General features: G+C 45.0%; 1 pseudogene; it reads left to right on the top strand.

Moving 5' to 3' along the window:
• The window catches only part of LOC139160363 (zinc finger protein 721-like), a 48617-nt pseudogene extending 38382 nt beyond the window's left edge, over positions 1–10235 (top strand).
• Positions 10236–22267: the final 12032 nt, after the last annotated feature.

Raw genomic sequence — 22267 nt, 5'->3', positions numbered from 1 at the left:
CAGCCGAGCGACGCCTCTGGTCTGGGCGAAGGCAGTGGGCAGGCCCCGCCGCAGCAGTCCCCGCGGGCACCGCGCGCCAAGGGCCGGCCAGGCCGCCGGCCAACAAAGGGGCTCCCTCGCCTCCCTCGGGCAGGTTTACAAAGGCAGCGCGGCAACTTGGAGCACGGCACGCCCCGCAGCCCTCGCCTCGCCCGCCCCCGCCTGGCCGGCGCTCCGGCTACCCCCGGCTGAGGAAGAACCGAGTAGCCCCCGCCCTCCCCCGCCCGGCTCCCTTCAGCCCCCCGGGGCCAAGCGGGCGGGGGGCGGGCGGGACTTCGCCTGTCTCCGCCGCCCGCATCGCCCCTCCGGCGGGCCGGCCTCCCCCGTTCGCCTCTGCTGCAGCCGCCGCCGCCTCCCTGACTGGCACAAAAGGGCCCCGCCCGCCCCGCCCCGAAGCTTACCTTGCGAGTTTTTGGCTGCAGGGGGAGAAGTAGGACTTTCCTAACTCCCTCCCCCCGGTCGCCGTTTGCTGCTCGCCCGTTCACCTGCCCGCCATCAGGACCGCCGCGCACTAACTTGATGACGGCCAAGCCGTCCCAGATCGTGGGGAGGGGAGCTCTTCTCCAGCCAGGGGACGGCGAGGCCCTCCCAATGCCCCGCGCTTGGAGCCGGAGTGAGGCCACTTCCGCCTCCGGATGAAGGAATCTCCTCAAACTCAAAGCCTGTATCCTGCCGCCCGGTTTACCCAGGACACGAGCGGCGAAGTGACTTGGAGGAATGGAAAGTCCAAACCGCCCGGTTTCAGTGGGGTTTCCCCGTTGCCCAGGGATTCCTTCGCCCGAACGAAGGTGGCTGTGGCTCACTTCGCCGCTCGTGTCCTGGGTAAACCGGGCGGCAGGATACAGGCTTTGAGTTTGAGGAGATTCCTTCATCCGGAGGCGGAAGTGGCCTCACTCCGGCTCCAAGCGTGGGGCATTGGGAGGGCCTCGCCGTCCCCTGGCTGGAGAAGAGCTCCCCTCCCCACGATCTGGGACGGCTTGGCTGTCATCAAGTTAGTGCGCGGCGGTCCTGATGGCGGGCAGGTGAACGGGCGAGCAGCAAACGGCGACCGGGGGGAGGGAGTTAGGAAAGTCCTACTTCTCCCCCCGCAGCCAAAAACTCGCAAGGTAAGCTTCGGGGCGGGGCGGGCGGGGCCCTTTTGTGCCAGTCGGGGAGGCGGCGGCGGCTGCAGCAGAGGCGGGCGGGGGAGGCCGGCCCGCCGGAGGGGCGATGCGGGCGGCGGAGACAGGCGAAGTCCCGCCCGCCCCCCCGCCCGCTTGGCCCCGGGGGGCTGAAGGGAGCCGGGCGGGGGAGGGCGGGGGCTACTCGGTTCTTCCTCAGCCGGGGGTAGCCGGAGCGCCGGCCAGGCGGGGGCGGGCGAGGCGAGGGCTGCGGGGCGTGCTGGGCTCCAAGTTGCCGCGCTGCCTTTGTAAACCTGCCCGAGGGAGGCGAGGGAGCCCCTTTGTTGGCCGGCGGCCTGGCCGGCCCTTGGCGCGCGGTGCCCGCGGGGACTGCTGCGGCGGGGCCTGCCCACTGCCTTCGCCCAGACCAGAGGCGTCGCTCGGCTGGGCTTGCAGATCCGCGGAGGCATCGCCGAGGGCGGGCTGTGCGGCGCTGTGTTGGGAGCCCGTGCCGTGGGAGCGGGCGGCTTGGCCTCGCTGCGGCGGCGGCGGCTTTGCGGGTCCTCGCTGGCGGCCTCGCCGGGCGGAGGAGGCTGCGGGGCTTTCTAAAGGGAGGAAGAACTTGCTATCGAGCCTGCTAATGAAATCCAACCGGCGGAGGGTCTGAAATTCCACCCGAGGGGAAATGGGGGAAAAAAGCCCAGCCGGGAGCGCGGCGCCAGGCATTGTTCTCCGGACCCCTCCCGCAGCCTGGAGAGGGAAAGGGCCGCTGCGGGTTGGATTTCATTAGCAGGCTCGATAGCAAGTTCGATAGCGGCGGGCGAACGGGGCGAGCGGTGGGCGAACGGGACGAGCGGCAAACGGCGGGCGGGCATCAGCGAGGATCCGAGGCGGCGGGGAAGACCCAGGGAACGTTCCTTCAGCCGCCCAACAGCTGATCTGCTCGGTAGCGCGGCAGCAGCGAGGAGCCGAAGATGAGGTTTCCCCGTTGCCCAGGCAAAGGGGAAACCCCATCTTCGGCTCCTCGCTGCTGCCGCGCTACCGAGCAGATCAGCTGTTGGGCGGCTGAAGGAACCTTCCCTTGGTCTTCCCCACCGCCCACACGCAAACTTCACCATCTGCGCATGTGCGGCCATGAAAAAATGGCCGCACATGCGCAGATGGTGTTTTTACTTCCGCACCGCTATATCGCGACAAATCGAGTTTCGCGAGGGGTCTTGGAACGGAACCCTCGCGAAACTCGAGGGATCACTGTATATATTTTCTACTACTTCTTCCATCTCGTTTTCATTAATCCGTAATTCATTTTGCCAGTATCTTGTTAGGCCTTTAATCGCTTCCCCTCCCACTTGTAGTAACATGCTATAAATCTTACTAGCCTGTCCTTTTGAATCATTAATCTTTTCTTTCAATATTGTCTCTAGACAGTTTTCTTCGGAGTATTACAGTTGTAACTGGGAGAAGTAGCGCTGCGTTCTCGTCAGATCCGCTTCATCCTTCGTCTTCTGCCACCCGGGTTTCAGTTCCATCGAAAGAAGCAGTACATGGGTTTAAAAAGTGTGCATGGGTTTAAAAAGTATTCTGTTACACTGGTATTTTATTAAACAATATAATACTACACCATTTGGTTCAGAATACTTTTTTCCTTGTTTTCCTCCTCTAAAATCTAGGTGTGTCTTATACATCGGTGCATCTTACACACAGAAAAATACGGTAATACAAATTTTAAACTCTTCAACCACATGTCTTCCCCTTGTTCAGGAATTATATTATACAGTACACCAAAATCTTTGCCTTTAGTTCAATGTATTCAAATTTTGATGTCTTCTTACCAAACTTTCCTGGCATTCATACTATGTAGTGATCCTTCACTAATCTTTGTATAGTTCTCATATCCATTCTGGAAGAAAGATTTTGGACAGCGGTTTCTTTCTTACTTCTCGGCCTAATTGATCGACACCGAGTGATTTGCAAGTCCTTCGCAATGGAGATCAGAGATCCTGAGAGAAAGAGGCATCCGTCAAATCTCCCTCAAGAACAGTTTTTCAGGGAGATCTGTCAAGGAGATCCAAATCAAGACACCTCAGGAGGTAATATAAGGTCCCCTTCCACTTCTTTGAGAATTCCTAAATTTCTCATCTTTTCTATGTCCTTTTCTCTCCTCCCATTTTACTAATTATGCTTTTTGAAATTCTGTCCCCCTCATAGGGAAGAATATAAGAAAGTTGTCTCTTTGTTTTGGGGGAGCAGAAACCAGGATTGAACCTCTAACTCAGGTAAGAGAAGAACGTTCATTTACTAGATTTATATTTTCCATTCCTCTCTGGAAATCAGAGGATGCAGATAGCACAGGTAGTACAGTCATAAGTGTGAAAAATGGACATGTCATTTTTTCGCTGCTGTATAACTTTGAACAGTCACTAAAAACCATTGTTAGTCGAGAACCACATGTGGTGTCTTCTACCATTTTGCCCTCTGCTTTGGGCCGAATATTCTTTTTTGGAATGTTTTTTAAGACTAGTATTTAAAAAAAGAAAACTCTTTTTCTAATTACTGTGTTTATTTTATGTACGCTGAGAGCATATGCATCAAGACAAATTCCTTGTGTGTCCAATCACACTTGGCCAATAAAATTCTATTCTATTCTATTCCATTCTATTCTACCCGAAAATAAAACCCAGTCTTTTATTCTCTTAAGTCCCGAAATAGCACTCAGCCTTATTGTCGGGGGTGTTTTATTTTTTTTCACATACAGGAGGTGGTCCCGGCCTCTCCATACCAACGCCTGCTTGTATCAACCAGGGCCAGAGCCAGAACAGTGCCAGGCTAAAGTCATTGGTCGCAGTAGACCTGCAGGAAGGCTCTCAGCAGCCCAAAAATTTGTGTGTGTCAGGCGATGTGGCTCCACCAGAGACTGCTTGCAAAGGGGTCCTGGCAGGTCGGCGGTGGGAGGGCGCGCCGGAGGTCATAGATCTCGGCCAACACACCCTGCGTGGAACCAGAAGCAGCTCAGCAGGGTAACCAAGAGGAGCACTGACAGAACCCAGAATTTTAAGACAGAAACGTGAAAGTGGAGGGGGATTTCAAAGGCCCTGGAGAAAAGGAACAACACTCTTCTTTTTGCTATACCAAGCAGATGCCCAGGTCAACCCTGTGGGAAGCAATCTGCTTCTGTACAGAAAACCTCATGGGCTTTGGAGAACCACAGGGGAAGGGGAGCTGGTCTTCCTTGCCCACCACCAGCTGCACCTTCCCCCTTCCAAAACATGCCAAGATGTAATCTGAATAACACCAGTGGTGGTGAAACGTTTCCCAAAAATGGGGCAACAAATGGGAAGGGTGCATGAACTTGCAGCTCTTTGTTTTGATTTCGGGGCTGCTGCTAACTTGGAAAGAATGCCTTTAGTTTTTGCATGCCGTGTCACCCAAGAGGTCTCGTGGCGGGGTATGCAAGCCCCTTGTCCTTCGTTGTGCAACTTCTCTCCCCCATTTTTCCTGGGCTTTAGCCTGGCCTTTCCCTCTATCGCCTCTGAAGAGGGAGGCCAAGGTTCAAAGTGGGTAGAAGAGCTGGGACAAATCTGAAACAGACCCTTCCTTCTGTGCAGGATTTCCATGGGCAACCCCAGTGAGCTGCTGGCAAACAGGTAGATCTCAAACTTGATTATTGCAACATGGTCTACATGAGGCTACCCTTGAAGAGAGTTCGGAGACTCCAAATTGTCCAGATTGCAGCCGTGTGAGCTGTTACAGGTGTATCTCGGTACACCTATATAACACCTACGCTCCGCGAGCTGCACTGGCTTCCTATTAGTCTCTGGGCACAATTCAAGGTGTTGGTTATTCCATATAAATCCCTACATGGCTCAGTCCCAGACTATTTGCAAGACCATCTCCTGCCGCATACCACCCAGAGACCCATAAGAGCAGAGTTGGCCACCTCCTAGTCCCGTCGACTAAGCCAGTGTTTCCCAACCTTGGCAACTTGAAGAAATTTGGACTTCAACTACCAGAATTCCCCAGCCAGCATGAACAATATCCTGGGAAGCAAATGGCACTGATGTTTCTGGATGCACAAAAGGCCTTTGATAATTTAAATTGGCAATTTTTAAATAGACAGTTACAATATATGAACTTTGGAGCGAGATTTCTTTATGTTATAGAAGCAACAATAAGCAGACTGCATAGATTATTGTAAATGGAGAAATGACAGATAAGATCAATATCACTAAAAGAACAAGGCAAGGATGTCAGTTATCACCATGGCTATTCATTTTGACATTAGAAGTACTAGCCAGAACTATAAGAGCAGATAAAGAGATCTCAGGTCTCAAAATCCGAGACGAGCAATATAAACTACAAGCATTTGCAGATTATCTAGTTTTTATACTTGAAGAGCCACTTATTTCAAGTCCAAAGCTTTTAAGTCAAATTGAGAACTTTGGAGAAGTTGCAGGACTTAAAATTAATAGAGAAAAGACAAGTTTGATTGTAAAGAACATGACAAAAAATATTTAAAAAATGAATTTAAGGACACTTCTGAACATTCAGATTGTGAAGAGAGTAAGATATCTGAGAATCCAGTTAACAACAAGATGTTTGACTATAATGGAAGGCAATTATATTAAACTGAAGAAACAAATTGAAAAGATTTGCAAAAATGGAAAAATGTACAGTTGTTGATGGGTAGGATTGTGTTAATTAAGATGAATATCTTGCCATGATTACTTTTCTTATTTTCAACTATACCAATTAAAGTAAATAATACTTCCTTTAATGATATGAATAAGATAACAACTATATTTATTTGGCAAGGGAAAAGACCGAGGATTAGCTTAAAGCTTTTATAAGATGTAAGAACAAGAGGGGGATTTGGACTTCCAAACTGGCACTTGTATTACCAAGTGGCAGCAATGACATGGATCAGAAACAAAAGACTTATGACTTTAGAAGAGCATGACTTACAGATAGGATGGCACTCATTTATAACGGATGGAAAACATAGATATGGAAATAATAGCTTATGATTTTTATAGATTCTTGTATGTTCTCAATAATTTTTAAAAGGAATAGATAATTTCTTCAATGGAAAATGTGTTCTAAGATGCTCTTTTGAATGTTTGATGTAAGAAGGAAATCCTATATACCATTATTTTAGGCATTGGTGCTGTGTTTTTTATTATGCTATGTATGTTTTATTGTATGTTGGAGAAAAAAATTATACACAGAACAATCCAGCTTTGCAAAAGGCTAAGAAATGTTTTCCTCAGAAAATGTTCTCCATTTTCTTATTTACAGGGGTTGTCCAGAAAGTAATGCACCACTTTTTTTTTCTTCAACAATTATTTATTGAACACAATGAAACTTACACACAAGAAAGAATGGTGTTTTTTCTAACTCCCTATTTTTCCATTTAATCTCCATCTTGTTCTATGGCTTTCCTCCAGTGAGATACAAGGGCGTGTATGTCCTATTGGTACCACTCCTTGTTCTGGTCACAAAGCCGTTTCTGCACTGTGTGAATCACCTCTTCGTCATCCTCAAAATGTCTTCTGCAACATTTTGCACCTAACTGTACTTCTGTCAACTGCAGATTCTCCATAAACTATACAAAAACGTTTGTGAATGTTCCCAACAGTTTCTTTCTCCACAGTGAGAAATTCAATGACGACACGCTGCTTGTAACGTACATTACTTACAGACACCATTTTGAAACACTGCAGCTATGCTATCTGTCTGAAGAAACACAAAATTTACACATACACTTCTGACAATTCAAATAATGTACAGTATATCTAAAGTTTCATATTTGTACCATTACTGTAGGCTGAGAAAAAAATTGGGCGATCCTGGTACATGCCAGCCAATGGCTGACAATACCAGCAGCTTCCTTGCAATCTGAGGAGGGATAGCGTCTCTTGATGTTGATGGTACACCACACAGACCCCTGGTTTAGCTCTCCCAGCACTTCCATGGAAGTATTGGGCATGAGCAGGATTGCTCCTACTCAGGACAACATAAGTCATTTCATAAAACACTACAAAGAATTAATTTGCCTACAGAGACATTTCTGAAGGGTTAGTATCACTTATCAGTGGGTTTTCCAAGGCCCACCTGCCCATTGATGCTCTCAAGACACTAAGGGTCTTTTGATTGTGGCTAGATTAATAGATCCAGAAGGAAGAATGTTTTGATGATGGTTGGCTGGTTTGCTGGATGTTTGGAAGATCAGTTGATCCAGAAGGAAACTGGGCTTATTTAACCTGAATGGCACTAAAGGTCCTACAGAATCATTGAAGTTGATAAAACCTGCCTAAAATATTTATTTAGTCAAATGCTTTTTGTTCTGCCCATTTTGTCATCTAAACCACAGATTCTTACTAAGCATAGCCACTTATCTTAGTGTGTATGTTTGCTTTGGGAATTTCTAAACAATAGGAAAGATCCTGCAGTCCCTTCTCGGTCTGTTCTGTACCTTTTTTCTCATTTCAGGAGGGTCTTCTGCTCTTTGAGGAGGTGGCTGTTTATTTCTCAGAGGAGGAGTGGTCTCAGCTGGATCCTCACCAAAAAGCTCTGCATTGGGAAGTCATGCTGGAGAATTATAAGAATGTGGCCTCTCTTGGTAAGGGTTTCCTATTCACCAGTCAGAGAGTTCAGGAAGACATTTTGTAGTTAATGTCATTAGTCAGTTCTTATGAAAACATCTCTAAATAGATATCCCCTCTTCAGAGGGAAAAGGAAAAGTTCTGTTTTTCTACTAACCCTAAAAAGAAAATATGGCATTCGCCGTAGATGTACCCTATCCAATTTGTTTTTATATTTCTATTTAAACATTTTAGTGACAAAATAATTCCTTAATTTGAGGTAATGACAAACTCCATCACACAGATTTCAACTATTTTGGTCCATATGCTTCCATTCAACTTTTTTTATCTTATTTCTTTTTGAAGATTTTGTGTCTCATCAACAGAGATTTTATCATTTCTATATCATGCCATTATAAGGATAGAAGTATGCAGTATATACAGAATTTGGCACAATACCTGGTGGCAATTAATATGACTTCTGATAGAGTGATCTTTTTCTGTAACCTTTCTCTCACTTTCATTTGTCTTTTCCTTTGAAGGTGATAATGAGAATGACAATAAATTCTCTGGAGAACCAATCCAAGTGTTTGGACAAGAAGACGTAGTGGAAACACCTGCAATTCAAACAGAATCCCAAAGGCAGGAAAGAAATGTGTCAAATAACTGGAATAAGGAGACCTCGTCTTCAATTGTTGCTCAAGTGCAGGATTTTATTGATCAACTAGGAAAAGTAAGGAAGAACTATGTTGGGAAAGGTGTAAGACTCGTCAAAGACACATTAGATGTCAATGGACCCGGTCCATCAAAAGACAAAGGACAAGCCAATCCATGCAAAGACAAAGGGGGAAATCGCATATTCACACTTTCTCAAGAAAATGAGTCTCTTGAGTCACAGAAAGGTTTTTACATGGGAGAGATGTCAAATAAATGCAATGAATATGGAAAGAAGACTGTTAATAAAAAGATCCACACAGGAGAAAAGCCATATAAGTGCATGGAGTGTGGAAAGAACTTCAGAACAAGCTTTGAACTTATACGCCATCAAAGGATCCACACAAGGGAGAAACCATATAAATGCATGGAGTGTGGAAATGACTTCAGAACAAGCAAGGAACTAACATGCCATCGAAGGATCCACACAGGGGAGAAGCTGCATAAATGCATGGAGTGTGGAAAAAACTTCAGAACCAACAATGAACTTACATCCCATCATAGGATCCACACAGGAGAGAAGCCATATAAATGCCTGGAGTGTGGAAAGAACTTCAGAACGAGTTTTGAACTTAGACGCCATCAAAAGATCCACACAGGGGAAAAGCCATATAAATGCATGGAATGTGAAAAAAACTTCAGAACGAGCTTTGAACTTACATGCCATCAAAGGATCCACACTGGGGAGAAGCCATACACATGCGTGGAGTGTGGAAAGAACTTAAGAACAAGCTTTGAACTTAGACGCCATCAAAGGATCCACACAGGGGAGAAACCATACAAATGCATGGAGTGTGGAAAGGACTTCAGAAATAGCAGTAATCTTACATCCCATCAAAAGATCCACACAGGGGAGAAGCCATATAAATGCATAGAGTGCGGAAAGAGCTTCTCAATAAGCAGTAATCTTACATCCCATCAAAGGATCCATACAGAGGAGAAGCCATATAAATGCATGGAATGTGGAAAGAGCTTCAGAACAAGCAAAGAACTTCCTTCCCATCAAAGGATCCATACAGGCGAGAAGCCATATAAATGCATGAAGTGTGGAAAGGACTTCAGGAGAAGCAGTGATCTTATATCCCATCAAAGGATCCACACAGAGGAGAAGCCATACAAATGCATGGAGTGTGGAAAGGGCTTCAGAACAAGCAAGGAACTTCCATCCCATCAAAGAATCCACACAGGGGAGAAGCCTTATAAATGCCTGGAGTGCGGAAAGGGCTTCAGAACAAGCAGTTATCTTCCATCCCATCAAAGGATCCACACTGGGGATAAGCCATACAAATGCCTAGAGTGTGGAAAGAGCTTCAGAACAAGTGATGAACTTACATGCCATCAAAGGATACACACAGGGGAGAAGCCATACAAATGCATGGAGTGTGGAAAGGACTTCAGGAGAAGCAGTGATCTTAGACGCCATCAAAGGATCCACACGGGGAGAAGCCATATAAATGCATGGAGTGTGGAAAGGACTGCAGGAGAACCAATGAACTTACATCTTATCAAAGAATCCACATGGGGAGAAGCCATATAAATGCATGGAGTGTGGAAAGGACGTCAGCACACCCCATAGTCTTTTATTTCCCATAAGATGATTCATTGACTGTAGAATGCCCAAAACAAAGATATATTTGTATGGGAATGTATGCTAATTATTGATTTAGTGGGTTCTATGTATGGATTTCCAATTTATAGAGTGAACTCTGAAAAGGGTTTTTTCTGCGATTCACCCTCCTGACAGCCGTAGAGAGATTAATTTAGTAATGAAAATAAAAACAATGGGCATGTGTCATTGTAATTATGATTTATACCTTTTCGAATGCATATGTATACACAGTATATAAGAGTGTCAGACTAGTAATTCACAGGGTGATTGGGTCTCTTGCAGGACACACCCACACAAGCGTCACAAATAGGGAAATCGTTGCAATGCACCATGTGGGGAATTTGAAACCCTTGGCATATAGGTTCATTTTATTTTTTAGAAATGAGCTTCCTGTTCTCCAGCTGTCATCATTCCCCCAGTTAGTCATAGCTCTCAAAGAGATTTAAAGATGTTTCACAGATGCTGCTTCTCTAAGCCCAAAAGGAAAATATATATATAAAAAAATCCAATTGCACCCATGGTATAGAACTGGGATCCCTAAAAGTAATTAAATTTGCATCCTCAGTGTAGAACTGAGACCTGAGTCAGCCGATATCTATGCAGAAACATTAGCATTGTTCCGTCAAAGGCCTCATGATATGAGGGAATTGTCACATCCTGATCAATGTATAGTATGTGTGAAGGATGAACAATTTCTGCTCCAGAAAAGGAGCCAGAAGCGCCCCAAGTGTTTATACAATTTTGTTTTCAAACATAATGGCCATATTTTATTCTTCCATAGTATGGTGAGAGCTAAGAAGTCCAAATTGGATTTAAATAAAATTAATTCCATTACTTGTCCAGCTTCTGCCCACCTAGCAGTTCAAAAGCATGTAAAAATGCAAGGAGAAAAATAGGGACCACCTTTGCTGGGAAGGTAACAGCGTTAGGTGTTTAGTCATGCCAGCCACATGACCACAAAGACATCTGTGGACAGTGCTGGCTCTTCGGGTTTGAAACGGAGTTGAGCACCACCCTTAGAGCTCGAAACAACCAGCACATATGTGCCAGGGCAACCTCTGCCTTAATTCAATATCCATTGTGTGGTTTTTGTTCTAGTCATGTATTATACTCATGTATTAAACTCTTTAGTTGCTTTATAAATGCATGAAAACAAGATGTGGTTCTGGTCACCACACTTCAAAAGAGACATTGAATCTCTGGAGAAGGTGCAAAAAAGAGCAACCGAGATGATTAAGGGATTGCAAACCAAGACTTACGAAGAGAGACTGAGGGAACTGGGCATGGATAGCCTAGAGAAAAGGAGGGCCAGAGCGGACATGATAGCAGTCTACAAGTATACGAGGGGATGTCACAGAGAGGAGGGGATCACTTTATTCTTCAGGGCACCAGAGGGCCGGACAAAGAACAACGGCTAGAAGCTGACCAAGGAGAGATTCAACATGGAGATAAGGAGGAACTTCCTGACGGTCAGAGCGATCAACCAATGGAACAACCTACCAGCGGACGTTGTGAACTCCAACACTCTGGACATTTTTAAGAGAAGATTGAACCGCCACTTGACTGGTGTGCTATAGGGTTCCTGCTTGGGCAGGGGGTTGAACTCAATGGTCTTCATGGACCCTTTCAACTCTAACAATAAACAAACAAATAAGTGAATAGATTTGGAGGGGGCATATTTCAAGATTTGAGAGGCTCATGTTGGTTTGCAGCTCAATTGTCTAATAGTTCTGAGTCAAGCTAGAAAATAAAGAGACTAAAAAGAGCAGAGAGTTCTTTATTAACCCCTTTTTTCTTCCCCCCTGCATTCTTTCTTTCACTAATTGTAGCTACATTTCTTCCCCCCCCCCCCCACTTGCATTGTCACCTCCATGTTGAGAGAAATCTCTTCAAACCATTGAAATCTTCAGGTCTTGTGATTGCAACCTTTTTCTCTGTTTATTCATGATCTGTGGATTGATGATTCCTAGTAAGATTACACAGGCTGGTTCTGGTTCTTTCTTGCCTCTCAGGCATTTTTGGGTCATAGAGGTAAGGCAGAAGGGATAAGACCGGTCACAAGCCAGAACAATCACCTAGGGAAAAAAAGAATTGTGCTTAGCATGGCTGAAGAGAGAAGATGCAAGGGAAGACAAGATAGAAAGTGAATAAGAGAAACAAGGAAATTACAAGATAGTCCATGGGAAGACCTTAATTTAATTAAATAATAACCAAAGAAAATTATTCTGCAGCTTGTTCTTCCTGCCTATTTTCCGTCCTGCTGTATAGTTTTATGTCTCTCCCAAGTTTGTTTCACCTATCTCCCTGAACACAGAGGGGTTGCTTTTGACGGATTTCCTGTTCACTTTTGTGCAGCTTAATGTCTGTTAAGAATCATGTTGCAATTAGCTAAAATGTGGTGAGCAGGACCTCTCAGTGAGTTTGGTGAAATTCTGAATCATGCATACATTACTCCCAAAGGTGAAAATTTCCTGGAATCATAAGGTTTGTTCTGTCCTTGTTACACATTACTCTGTGTGCAGCTTGACATGCAGCTAAATCCAACTATCCTCCAATAAAACAGACCATGTAGGTAGCTCTGGATTCTTTTTTTTAAAATATATATAAATATTTATTAATTTTTAACAAGTTTAATATACACACAACATAAAACAGTGCATAGTGAAATGTGCCCACCACCCAGACACGCACACATTCCCCACCACCAAATCGGGGGTGTTTCTTATATAATCCACTTGACCCAAGAGCAATACAGTGATCCCTCGATTTTCGCGGGTTCAAACTTCGCAAAACGGCTATACCACGTTTTTTCAAAAAATATTAATTAAAAAATACTCCGCGGTTTTTTTTCTATACCACGGTTTTTCCCACCCGATCACGTCATACATCATCACCAAGAGTCACTTCTCTCTCTCTTTCTCTCTTTCCTGTCATTCTCTGCTTCAATCATTTTCTCATTTCTCTTTTTTCTCCCCTTTTTTCTATCATTTTTCTCTCTCTCTACCTTCCACTCTCCCCCCTCTTGCTCTCTCGCTCTCTCTCTCCTTTCTATCGCGCTCTGTTGCTCTCTCTCTGTGAGAACGCCTGCCCCGCATCTCCTGCAGCCCCCTCGCTGACAGCTGGGACGAAAGCGCTCTCAGTTAAGGGACTGCAAGAGGAGCGGGGCAGGCATTCTCAAAGCGCTCAGAGCAGCTAGCGGCCGAATGAGGAGAACGAGAAGCCATAGCTGCCAGCGCAGCTGCAGGAGGATCCATGCCCCAAGAAAGCCGGTGAGAGGGGCGGATTGGGTGGGTGGGGGGTAGCAGCGAGGGGGCCGAAGGCGCTGGGGGGGCCGACAATCTTTGCCGGCCTCCGCACTTTTGTCGCTCCCCGCCCCCAACTTCAAGCCCAGCTCCTTGCGCGGCCTTGGAAAAGGGTGCGCGGGGGTAGTTTTTGGCTGTTCTTAGCCAAAAATGGTGGTTTTACTTCCGCATCTCTACTTCACGGAAATTCGACTTTCGCGGGCAGTCTGGGAACGCAACCCCCGCGAAAATCGAGGGATCACTGTATATCTATTTATATATTATAGAGTGATTCCAATGTATTTCTTGTAGCTTGGTCTCAGATTCTGGTCATCATATATCGTCTTACCTTGTCCCACCGTCCCATCAGTTGTCCCAATTCAGTTTCGTTATCCGAATTTATCCTTTTATCCATAATTTCAAATTGAATATGGTCCACCATCTACCTATACCAATTTTGCATTGTCCATTTTGTCGCATCCTTCCAACCCAAAACTATTACTGCCTGAGCGCTTTCTATTGCTGCTTGTTTTATTTCTCTAAATTCTCCCATCGCATTGCTTTTAACTAGTACTGCCATTTCCTTAGTGATAGTCCACTGTATATTTAGCATTCTATGGATTCTTTATTAAAGGAATAGGATGGGTGAAACTGGAAAAATAGAAATACAGGTATTCCTCGAGGTGCGAACCTAATGGAGCCTGCCGATTACATTTGTACCTCAAAAAATGTGTCAAATGAATCCAATTCAATTTCACAAATTTATAAAATCGAATTATTTGATTGTTAAATGAATGAAGATCTGACTTACTGGTGTCAAACTATTTAATACCACCGACAATGCTGCTACCCTTCAAAAAGACCTTGACCACGTAGCAGAATGGTCTAAAACCTGGCAACTTCAAATCTCCACCACTAAATGCTCTGTCTTACACATTGGTAAAAAGAATCAGAATACTAAATGTAAACTTGGAGGAATTGAACTTATTGATAACCCTCAATCTGTCAAAGACCTTGGAGTACTCATATCCAATGACCTAAGTCCTAGAGCCCACTGCAACAACATTGCCAAAAAGGCTTTAAGAGTTGTTAACCTAATCCTTCACAACTTCTCTGGTAATTTTGAACTGCTAACAATAGCTTACAAAACATTTGTCAGACCAATCCTAGAATACAGCTCGCCTGTATGGAACCCACATTGCATATCTGACATCAACACAATTGAGAGTCCAGAAATATTTCACAAGAAGAGTCCTTCACTCCTCTTCTCACAACAAAATACCTTACTCTGCCAGACTTGAAATTCTTGGTTTAGACAACTTACAACTCCGTCGTCTCCATAATTATAGTTCATAAAATCATATACCAAAATGTCCTACCTGTTAATGACTACTTCACCTTCAGCCGCAACAATACATGAGCACGAAATCAATTTAAACTAAATGTCAACTGCTCCAAACTTGACTGCAAAAAATACGACTTCAGCAACAGAGTAATCAACGCCTGGAATGCACTACCTGATTCTGTGGTTTCTACTCCTAACCCCAAAACCTTTAACCTTGGACTATCTACAATTGATCTCTCCTCCTTTCTAAGAGGTCTGTAAGGGGCGTGCATAAGTGCACCACTGTGCCTACCGACCCTGTCCTATTGTCTACTTTTTATCATTACTTATCTAATGTTTTATATGTACAAATGATCACCCTATAATTGTTTTACAAATAAATAAATAAACAAATAAATAAATTATTATTATTATTATTATTATTTATTAGATTTGTATGCCGCCCCTCTCCGTAGACTTGGGGCGGCTCACAGCACAATAAAACAATTCATAACAAATCTAATAATTTACAATTTAAAATATTTAAAAAACCGCATTATTAAGCAAACATACATACAGTCATAACATACATAAATTGCATAGGCGCGGGGGATATGTTTCAATTCCACCATGCCTGACGACAAAGGTGGGTTTTGAGGAGTTTATGAAAGGCAAGGAGGGTAGGGGCAGTTCTAATCTCTGGGGGGAGCTGGTTCCAGAGAGTCGGGGCCGCCACAGAGAAAGCTCTTCCTGCCAAGCTGATCAGTTTTTTCCACCACCGACCAGCTGATTATTGTGCAGCTGAAGGAGGAACTAAATTGCATCCAAACAGGCTCTCAGTTTGCAGTTTTAAAAATATCCACTTGCTCATCAGCTCAATGGTATGGTGGTAATTTACAGAACTCTCAGATTGCAGTTCCTTAAAAAAAAAAAAGCCTCCTGCCACTACAGGAATTAGCTTGAGAGTCTCCAGCCAAACTCCCAGAGGAAGATAAGAACAATTTACAGAGAGCAGGATACAAAGATGGAAAGGACCTCGAGGTCCTGTAGTTTAACCCACTGCTCTCAGGCCCATAAAGAATATAAAGCAATATATGGAAGAAACTGAACTACCTAAAATTACCAGAAAAATATAAGAATTTATTAAAGGAAAAAAATAACAATGATAGAATTAACAGAGGCAATTAGAAGACACAAAAATGGAAAAGCACCAGGGCCAGATGAATTACCGGCAGAGATGTTTAAAATATTTGAAGAAACATTAGGAATTGTAATGTTGGAACTTTATTGTTGTGGTTCAGCCTGAGCCATATCAAAGACCAGCTGTGTCTCTGCTGGCTCCATGTCTGGGGGAGGCTGAGAGCAGAGAGGAGAGTTCTTTGCAGTCAGACAGTGCAGACAGCAGTCACGAAAGTGAAGGTGATGCAGGGCCTGGGAGCCCTGGGGAAGGGCTATCTCAAGCAAGTAGCTGTGATTCCCTGGAGTCCCTAGCTATCATTAGTATGCGGCAGAGATGCATAGCTCAAAGGAGAAATCAACTGCGTAGATATTATCAGTGTTGAATGAGGAACACCAGGGGGTTGGGTGTGGTCCTCATTAGCAGGGAAGGGTTTATAAGTCATGAGAATCATTCAGGCAGCCTGGAGTGTTATCAAAGGGGAGTTGGTGTTATCTGCATTTTCTCTCAGCGTTTTTGTTCCTGGCTTGTGGCCCAGCAGCCTTGAAGTTTGGTGGGAGGTGTGTGTCAGTTGGCTCAACAGCCTCGTCTGGCATTAAGGATCCTGTGTTTCTGTATGAACAATTGCCTTTGTGTATCTATTTGGAGTTCCAGTGTTTTCCTGATCTGTAAATACATTTTCTGTTGGCTTCTTTTCTCTTTACCATGATAAAATTGTGTTTGGATACAACCGGTGTGTCTGGCTTATCTTTTTGGGTTGGTCATAGCTTCCGGAGTGACCCAGACAGAACATTTATAATGAGCTAATATAAGAAGCTAAGACAGAATTAGAAGCATTTATAACTTTGGTACCAAAAAGAGAGACTGATCTACACAAAATTAAAAATTATAGACTGATCTCACTCTTGAAAGCAGACTATATAATATTTGCATCAATAATGGCAAATAGACTTTAAACATTTCTCAGTGAATTTAAACACTCACACCAAAATGGATTTTTACCTAAAAGACAGGTTGTGCCATGGTTCCAAATAACATCTAAGTTCAAATCAGAGTTTGATGCAAAAGTTTCCTCAAAATTTCAATTTATCTCTAGCCATGTTGGTACATCTGTGAGAAACCTGAATTTCAATTCCCAGGGTTTCTCTGTCCAGATTAAAGTTCATTCCCGTGTCCCACACCCACAAGTTTGTCCCATGGACCATTCATCTTCTGCCAACAGGTCCATACACTCGCATCTCCTTCTGGGCCGGTGCTGGACAAAGGATGTGTCAACTCCAACTGATCGGGCTACCATTCAGGCAAGGGTGGTCTCATCAAGTTGCACCTGACTCACTCCATGCTTGGAAGATTCCTGGCTACAGACGTCAATCAGCTGGCCAGCAAGCATATCAAACAGACTATCATGTTACCATGGTGTCAGAGGCAGCCGGCAGTGCTGGGTGGGGCAAGACAAACAATGAACAGGGTGGAGGGAATGCTGGGAAAATGCTGGAAATAGTAATTTATTTTGCAGTTAGTTAGTTAGTACCAGAAAAACACTGGAATAAAGATTTTGTGTACGAACTAAAGTGTACGAAGCTTTCATTCTCCTGACATAGAAACATGGAATATTGACGGCAGAAAAAGACCTCATGGCCCATCTAGTCTGCCCTTATACTATTTCCTGTATTTTATCTTAGGATGGATATATGTTTATCCCAGGCATGTTTAAATTCAGTTACTGTGGATTAACCAACCACGTCTGCTGGAAGTTTGTTCCAAGGATCTACTACTCTTTCAGTAAAATAATATTTTCTCATGTTGCTTTTGATCTTTCCCCCAACTAACTTCAGATTGTGTCCCCTTGTTCTTGTGTTCATTTTCCTATTAAAAACACTTCCCCCCTGGACCTTATTTAACTCTTTAACATATTTTAATGTTTCTATCATGTCCCCCCTTTTCCTTCTGTCCTCCAGACTATACAGATTGAGTTAATTAAGTCTTTCCTGATATGTTTTATGCTTAAGACCTTCCACCATTCTTGTAGCCCATCTTTGGACATGTTCAATTTTATCCATAGCTTGTTGTAGGTGTGGTCTCCAGAACTGAACACAGTATTCCAAATGTGGTCTCACCAGCACTCTATATAGCGGGGTCACAATCTCCCTCTTCCTGCTTGTTATACCTCTAGCTATGCAGCCAAGCATTCTACTTGCTTTTCCTACCGCCTGACCGCCCTGTCAGGCGGTAGGAAAAGCTGTTCTGGAACCTGGCAGATTGTTTGCAGCCTTTTTCTTCCTGCTTATGAGTGTTTTGGGAAATTTGGGGGCTTGTGAGGATGGCAAGGGAACAGAAGCTGGAGTGCCAGAGGAGTCTGTTGTTTTGACTGAGCTGATTCCAGAGACTTTATCAACATTGCCAGCTAGCACCAAGGGCTCTGCTGAGCCAGTGGTGAGCCCCAAGGAACGTTTGGCCATAAGAGGCATGTGTGATGCAGTGAGCATAGAATCAACTCAGAAGGTGAGGCGCGCAGAGAATATGGCGAGGTTGGTGGCCAGAAGATTATGAAAGCCCATTCACTTCTGATTTAGTAAGTTCAAAATGGACTCTGAGTCTTACTTTCCTAAATTCTGAGTGAAGCAGACCTTGACATTAAGCAAAGTCTTCAATAAAACAGCCATCCCGGAGATAAAACTACCATGGGGGCTGTTGTGGTTGGCTCTGGTTCAGCTCCTGCCCCAGGGACTGGGGAGGTGGATGCAGGGGAAAATTCAACATGTCACAGGCCTGTGTTATTGCCAACAGAATCAGTTCAGAGTTTAGTTTCCTCGGACGAAAAAGAAGGTGGGAGTGACTCGGCAGAGGAGGGCTTGGCACGCAGCCCAGGCAGTCAATCTCCCTTATCTTCCATTGATTCAGATACTGACGTTTTGGACCCACGCAAGCGCAGAATTATGCGTAGAAGAGACCAAGTAAGAACATATTACAGGAAATAAGGGAGGCCACCTGTGTTTGAGTGGGGCTCCAGTAATTAGGGCTGCTGCTATAAATAGCAGTATGTGGGTTTGGCCGTTGTGGAAGAATATCTGATCGGAGTTCGTCAGGAATCTTGTGTTGCTGGACTTTGTTGCTTTTTCACGCCTTTGAAACCAAAGCAGAGCAACGTGTGTGTGTGTGTCTCACTTTGTTGGAAGAAGAAGGGGTGTGAAGTTTCTTCACAGCTGCTAGCTAAGTACTTAATGACTGCTTAAGGGAAATTGTACAGACTACCCTGTTGTTTTGGGAAGACTGCTCTTTGCAATACAAAAAGTGCTTTGTTTATTTTGAATTTTGTGATAAAGAACATTGTTTTGAATTTTCAAACGTGTGTGTGTCTGAAATTTGTACCCTTGAATTTTTGGGAGGCTCCTATCAGAGAGCCCGGCAGAACAGGGGCTAAGCAACAATATCCACCCAGGACAGCAACAGTGACCAGGGAAAAGGAGCAGTTGGGCCACTCTACCCTTCACCCAGTCGGAATCAGGAAAAAGATGACTGGAGATAGTGGAAGGACAGAGAAGAACCAGACCTTGAGACTCTTCCTAGAGCTAAGTGTTCGATGGGGGCTGGATGCATGGAAGGCCTGGAGGAAGACCCCACTACCACTGGGGTGAATATGACCCAACGGAGAAATCAGAAAGTGGGGTGGGAGGAGGATGATGAAGAAAACCTCCTGTTATCTGATGCTTTAAGACAGTGTTTCCCAACCTTGGCAACTTGGAGATATTTGGACTTCAACTCCCAGAATGCCCCAGCCTGCGGGTCCCAGTCACCTCAACTGATTCATTGTCAGTCAACACTGCTATCCAATCGGACGGGCCCCAGTCATCTCAACTGACTCATTGAGGGTCAACACTGCTATCCAATCAGAGTCGAGGTCTGTCCTGATCTGAGCAATTTTATCAGTGAAAAACGAGTTAAAAGTCCTTAGCACTGCTCTGCAAGGGCACTCCAACCCACCCACCCTGATTAAGAAGGGAGCAGGCCACCTTAAACAGAGCAGCCGGATGGGATTCCACTGATGCAATCAAGGCGGCATGATACACACATCTTGCCGCCTTGAGCGCCACTTTGCAAGTCTTAATATGAGCTATTACAAGTGTTCAATCAGATTCGGATGTACTCTTCCTCCACCGCTTCTCTAGACATCTCTTCTGGCATTTCAACACCCTGAGTTCCACAGTAAACCAAGGAGTCTCCGGGGTCTAGTGCCACAGAGAGATCGCAATGGCGCAATCCGGTCAAGAGCCTCCGTCGCAGTGCCGGGCTGTGTATGAGTGAATCCGATAAAACCCCAAGCGCCCTCTGAAAACCTTCTGGATCCATCAGGCATCTGGCGCGCAACCACCTAGTCGGTTCCACCTCCCTGCAGGGGAGGATTGGAGCGTTGAAGTCAAACTGTAACAGAAAATGGTCTGACCATGACAAAGGCACAGCTTCTAAGCTCCTTAGTCTCAGACCATTACTCAACTGTTCTGAAATATCATGTCGGGTGCATGTCCCCTCTCATGAGTCGGACCCTGAACTACTTGGTTCAGGTCCATGGCTATTATGGTGGCCAAGAAATCCTGCACTAACCCAGAGGATTCACCGAGTGACAGCAGATTCAAGTCCCCCAGGACAAGAAGTCCAAGGGAGTCCATCACCAGCCCGGCTGCCTCCTCGAGCAGTACAGGCAGGGCTGTTGACACGCATCTGGGAGGCAGGTACATGAGCAACAAGCCCATCTGAACCCCTAGGTCTAATTTCACAACTGAAGTGAGGCACTCACAACCTGCAATCTCAGGAGCAGTGAGTCTGCGCAGGCTAATAGTCTCCTTGGCTATATTTATTTATTTATTCAATTTTTATATCGCCCTTCTCCTTAGACTCAGAGCAGCTTACAACATGTTAGCAAAAGCACTTTTTAACAGACCCAGCATATTGCCCCCATAATCCGGGTCCTCATTTTACCCACCTCGGAAGGATGGAATGCTAAGTCAACCTTGAGCCAGTAATGAGATTTGAAGTGGCCTGCAGTACAGCACTCCACCTGCTGCTCCACTGTTGCAGCATAGCATAAAAATGTTAGAATAGGATTGTATCATAATTATATATATCTGGACCTCTAGCATAAAAATGTTCTGCTCACCCTGATTCTATTGTAAGCCAGGATAGAACGGTACTAACTTGCCTAGTCTGTATTTCTGGTAATTACAACAGGGAAACAAAAGGGCTCAATAAACATCTCACTGATAAACAAGTTTACATCACTCCAGACAGGACATTATACGATCAAAGGGGGAGATTTACATTGCCTGAAGCAAACACAGGACGAGAGGGTGATTAAGATTAGTTGATAAGGCAGAAGGCTTCAGAGAAATTAGGTGTGAGAAACATTTGCTCTGAGGAAGTGTTTCTAGGAAATTGGTTTGTGATATCTGGGGGAAAGGAAGAACTCAAAGATATGTTTGAAGTTATGTTATTGGATGTTTGTGTATCACTTGACATGTACATGTAATTATCCCCATTTTGCTTATACTCCCAAATAAAAAGAGGTAAATGGCTCCATACCGTGTCACTTCACCCAGAGAGAGAATGTGTCCAAGTCTTCTTTCTAGGATTTGCGTTCGTGAGTGATCCCACACGGTTGGGTTGCTCTTAGCCCCTTTGAAAACATTGTCTTCATCAGGGACTTTGTCAGCATCCACACTCCACCGTGGGTCTATAATGGCCACTCCTCCCCCCCTTCCCTGGAGTTGTGGTTGATGCTGTACCTGAAACCCGGCTGGGCACATTTCAGAGAGAGGAACTCCCCCCTCTGGACCCAGCCAGGTTTCAGTCACACATACCAGGTCAGCTCCTCCTCCAGGATCAAGTCCCAGATGAGGAGAGCCTTGTTAACGACCAACCTGGCACTGAGCAGCAGCAGCCTGAGTCCAAGGTCCCGATTACACTCATCACCAGGACCCCAAGCAGAACTCATGGGGATCGCTTTCAGGCAGCATTCTCTCGTTCCCCGGGAATGGCATGCCCCATGGTTCCCGCCATATCTGCCTCTCCCCAGCAGCACCGGGATGTTCTGGCCATCTACCACCCCAGAGATAGGCTACCCCACACCTCTCGCCTCCATATCACCAGGCAAGCTAAAGAGTTTAATAAATGAGTATAATACATAACAAGAACAAAACCACATTGATATTGAATTAAGGTAAAGAAAGAAAATACCCTTGCACATATATACTAGTAATTTCCAGCTGTAAGGGTGGTGCTCATCTCCGTTTCAAACCCAAAGAGCTGTCCAAAGACTCTCTGTGGTCATATGGCTACCATGACTAAATGCCTAACACTGATACTTTACCATCAAAGCCGGTCCCTGTTTTTCTACTTGCATTTTTACATGCTTTTGAACTGCTTGGTGGACAGAAGCTGAACATGTATC

This window comes from Erythrolamprus reginae, chromosome 2, assembly GCF_031021105.1.
Source record: "Erythrolamprus reginae isolate rEryReg1 chromosome 2, rEryReg1.hap1, whole genome shotgun sequence".
Classification (NCBI taxonomy): Eukaryota; Metazoa; Chordata; class Lepidosauria; order Squamata; family Dipsadidae; genus Erythrolamprus; species Erythrolamprus reginae.
Note: the sequence above shows the minus strand (reverse complement) of the source record. Positions and strands in the feature narration are given on the sequence as shown.